This window comes from Xyrauchen texanus, chromosome 29, assembly GCF_025860055.1.
Source record: "Xyrauchen texanus isolate HMW12.3.18 chromosome 29, RBS_HiC_50CHRs, whole genome shotgun sequence".
In the NCBI taxonomy this organism is placed as follows: domain Eukaryota; kingdom Metazoa; phylum Chordata; class Actinopteri; order Cypriniformes; family Catostomidae; genus Xyrauchen; species Xyrauchen texanus.
In genome coordinates, this window is record NC_068304.1 from 37001998 (window position 1) to 37006971 (window position 4974).

Consider the following 4974-nt stretch of genomic DNA (forward strand, 5'->3'; position numbering starts at 1 on the left):
GCATAATTCTTGGGGTTTATGGATTTGTTCAAATCTTGAACCCTAAATATGATCAATTCAGTGCAACAGAGCCTGGCTTCTTTTCAGTCACCTTGGTTACAGAACTATTTTCCTTCCATGGGGTTTCCATAAAATACTTAATAAAAAAGTTCTAAGCCATCAAATAACCACTCAGATACGAAGTGAATCCTAAGTCTTTGTACCCACCTTAAATGTACTCCAAAACAGCTGTTCCCCAGAAATTGCTGATTTGTTTTAATGAACTTGAAACAACACAGACTTTTTGCTCTATTGTAGTCAAGTAATTTGTATTTGTATAGCACCTTTCACAACACACATTTTTTCAAAGCAGCTTTCAGAAGATCATGCATTAACAGAAAATGAAAATATAATATCTGTAATATCTTAGAGTCATCATTGTGTAGTTGGATAAAATATGATTGTGAAGTCTGTTTAAAAATAAGTAATTAAATAATAATTGTATTTAAACCCCAGTGAGCAAGCTGAAGGCGACTGTGGCAAGGAACACATAACTATTAACAGGCCAGAATTTTGCTATCGTAATGAACGTGATGGAATACACTTAAGTTCTGTGGAGCTAGACCATTCAAAGCTTTGTACGTAGTTAGCAGAATTTTTTAATTAATACAAAATATAACAGCCAATGTAACAACAATAAAATGGGGTTAATATTGTCATATTTCTTGTTTATAGTCAGCACTCTGGCTGCTGCATTTTGAACCAACTGAACTTTATTTATTGATCTTGCTGGACATCCTCCCAGTAATGCATTACAATAATCTAGTCTTGAGGTCATGAATGCATGAATTTGTTTTTCGGCATCAGCTACAGAGAGCATGTGTCATAATTTAGCAATATTTCTTAGGTGAAAGAATGCTGTTCTACAAACATTGATAATTTGATTTTCAAAGGGCAGATTGGTAAATATAACATCTTAGTTCTTCACTGTTGAAAACGATGCAACAGTACATTCATAGAGAGTCACATAATTTTTTGTTAAATTATATTTATTAATTATAATTAGTTTTTATATATTATTGTCCAATTTTATTTCAGATTATTAAAATTTTATAAAGAAATATGCTGACCTGGCATCTTTTATTGCCTGCCTGTAGCTACAGACACTATCCTTCCATGCACCACGAAATACCTCTAATTTTCTATTCTTCCACTGGCGCTCCATTTTCCGAGCTGCTCTCTTGAGAGCATGAGTGTGATCATTGTACCATGGTACAGGGCTTTTTTTCTTTAATTTTCTTGAATCATAGGGGGATGACACTATCAAGTGTACTGGGATGACTGTATTTATATTTAAATAACTTTACTGTAAATTGTAGCAACACCTCCTCCTCGACCCTTCAGACGAGACTCACAATTTTAACAACAACCTGGGGGAGAAGATTAATTTAAACTAATATATTCATCTGGTTTAAGCCAGGTTTCAGTCAAACAGAGCACATCCAAACTATTATCTGTAATAATTTAATTTACAATTAGTGCTTTGGTAGAAAGAGATCTAATGTTTAGTAGCCCTATCTTCATATGATGTTTATCGTTATTTTTTTTAATTTTGTTCAAGTTTGACCTTAATCGATTTCTTTCTAAATTATTTAGTGAGAGTTTTGTGTTTGGTAGTTTGGGGAACAGAAACAGTCTCTATGTGTTGTAGTTTATGTGGCCTGTGTGATATCTCAAAGCTAGCAGAAGTTCGGTATAGCCAGTTTGTCTGCTCCTGACCTGGGCCCCAGTTAGTCAAATACTATCATTATTAAGACTATGAGCCAAATTACTAGAGAGCAGAGCAGCACCTTCCCTGGAGGTATGGAGTCTGTCTCTTTTTAGCAGGTCAGGTCTACCACAAAAACTCTTCCAATTGTCTATAAATCATATGCTATTCTCCAGACACCTCTCAGACATCAGCCATTCAGTTACACAAATCTACTGTAAACCTTGTCACCACGACGAGCAGGAAAGGGGCCAGAGCATACAGTATTACAGTGTCTGACATTGTTTTTGCAAATTCACACACCTCTTTAACATTATCTCTAGTGAGTTCCGACTGGCAAAGCCAGATACCATTAGTTAGGAGAATCGATTGGAAACCCTAACAGGAATGGGAGAGTGGTGTCGCTTTGCTGGGTGAGTATGCCACCGAGATGTCACCCAACTGCCCTGCTTCGGGGGCTCTACAGCTGGAAACAAAGTATGCATATTGCTCTCTGTAATGACCACATCCGAAACAGTATCTACCGGCTTCTTTTTCTCAATGACCTCCACTTGCGTTCGGATGCGTAACTCATTAACCTTCTCCATCAGCCTGACTAATTCCTTACATTTATCACATGTGAATCCCTCACTGCTGATGGAAGAAGCTATTGTAAACATGTGACATACATTGCAGGAAGAAATAATATGAGCAGATACCATGACTTAACGCAGTTGATTGTTGTCTTCACCAATTGATTGTTGATGGGGATTGAGATCGATGTGAATCCCTCATGCAATTGTTTGTTGTTCTGGTTGTTCTTGATAAGCGGTGCTTTGAGATCAATGCAATAATCTGTGTAACACAGAGGAGACAAATGGGTGCATGCTGTAAAATCCATGCAGTTTAATCACAATAAAATTAGAAAGCAGATGCATGTGGAAAATGTACGCAGTTGAATCACGATAAGAGTATAATGCGGGGGAAATCACGATGCGTGCTGAAAAATGGCAGATTTTAAGGGTTAAAAGCTGAAAACAAATAGATAAGCGATGCTAAAAAAGCTAGCAGGCTACATTACTATAGTAATAGGGATGCTTGTCTTAGGAAATAGAGATAGAAACAGAAGAACAGGAGAAGTGGTGAAGAGACTTTGGATAGAACTTGCTGGACTGGATAAAACACTCTGCTGAGCCAGGGTCATCTGGAACCTTTATAAAATAACGCAACTATTTTTTAGACCTTCAGCATATGGCCTTACTCAGAAAGCCTCAATATGTTTTAGGATCTGTCGCTGAAAGAGGTGTGATTCAACATTGTTTTTCCCGTAGCTGATAGCTGATTTTTTAAAGGGTTAATTCACCCAAAAATGAACATTCCCAGGTGTGTACGACATTCTTTCTTCAGTAGAACACATATATCATCTCAGTAGATCCTTAAAATGCAAGTGGATGGTGATCCGACATTTGAAGCTCCAAAAAGAACAGACAGTCAGCATAAAGGTCATCCATACGACTCCAGTGGTTAAAATAATGTCTTCTTAAGTGACATGATTGCTTCTGGTAAAGATAAATATTTAAGTACTTTTAACTATAAACCATTGCTTCTGGTCAGCAATGGTATGCGTGTGTGACATAAAAATCCTTAAATAATTATCTTTTAAATAAAGATGTCTGTCTGTGATTTTTGGAGCTTCAGAATCAGAAGTCGTATCACCATCCACTTGCATGTTAAGGACCTATTGAGCTAATATATTTTTCTATTTATCTTCAAATGTGTTCTGCTGAAGAAAGAAAGTCATACATCTGGAATATCATGATTGTTAGTACATGATGAGAGAATTTTCATTTTTGGTAAACTATCCCTTTAAACTTGTCACTTAAAGAGGAATTGTGAAACATTTTTGAAGTAAAAATACTCTCTGCTCTCAGCTTTTTTATGCAGAAGTAACTAAAAGTTAGTCATTTGGGTTGGGAATCACTGCTCTAGACATGTCACACCAGGTTTGACAAAGATCAGTGATGACTAATGCCAATGGTTCTCACGTTTCTTGTGAACAAATGCATTGTGGCAGGTTTGAATACATGAATGAGATTTGAGAGCTCTGCTGAGGGGAAGGATTTAGTGAATAATGTCATAAAATATTTTTGTCTTCACAGCGTTGATCTTGTCACAGAAATGTTTGTTGACAAAGGATTTTCTTTATTTTGTTGAATGGTCGACTTGAATGTTGATATTTTTGAGCCTTTTTGGAGTTTTACAACCTTTGATTTCTATCTATTATCATTTTATGGATATGATCAGGCTGAACATTCTGTTAAAATTTATTTATTTTCTGTTCCACAGACGAAAGAGGCTGAATGATGCCAGAATTGTCATTTCTGGCAAACTATGTTTTTAAACACTCTTTTTGCTCCAACACATATTTAATTAATTAGAGTGATCAGGTAAGTTTAGATAAATGTAAACGATTTTGGGAAGCTCAGGGCAAAAGTGGTTAAAGATGTATTAAGGCAGCAAAAAGACAATATAAACTTCTTGATGCTCAGAAAGTTTGACATTTATGTTCACAGAAAGAAGCTGATGAGAGCAAATTGCTGTGCATATGAGGTGCTACTTTCAACAGATAAAAAATAAGCACTTTATTTTCATACCAAGCATATAATTATGAACTTTTCTAACGTCACCCTTAATGAAGAAGGGTGAAAATCTCAAAGAGAAACATCAAACGCTTTCCTACAACACTCTCTGGCCCAAAGTGTCATAATCCTCTGTCTGCCTTTCTATCTTTGTAATTTTTTTGTCTGTGTGAGTTTGGATGAGCACATGGCTTAGTTTAATATTTATGTTTGCCATGTGCTCTCCCAACTCAGGCCCCTCTCTGGCCTCACCCCTAGTTTAGTCCTAGTTATGTTGATTGTTTTCAGCTGTTTCCTCATGTGCCTTGTCTGTATTTATTGTGCTCCCTTTCCTCTTGTGTTTGTAGGATTGTTTCTTTCCAATGTCTGCTAATCGGTGTTCGTGTGTTACTCCACTGTCTGGTCTGGTCTGGTCTGGTCTGGTCTGGTCTCTTGTTTATCAGTTATCAGTTTGTTATCTTGTTTTATTCCTATTGGTTTTTTTGTACCTGTTTTTTCCCTCATGAGTGTTTTGTTCCCTGTTTGTTAGTATTTTGTTTAATAAAAACATTTATTTAAATCATTCATCCGCTTGGGTACCCCTTCCTGCAAATCCAGGACCCAGAAGGA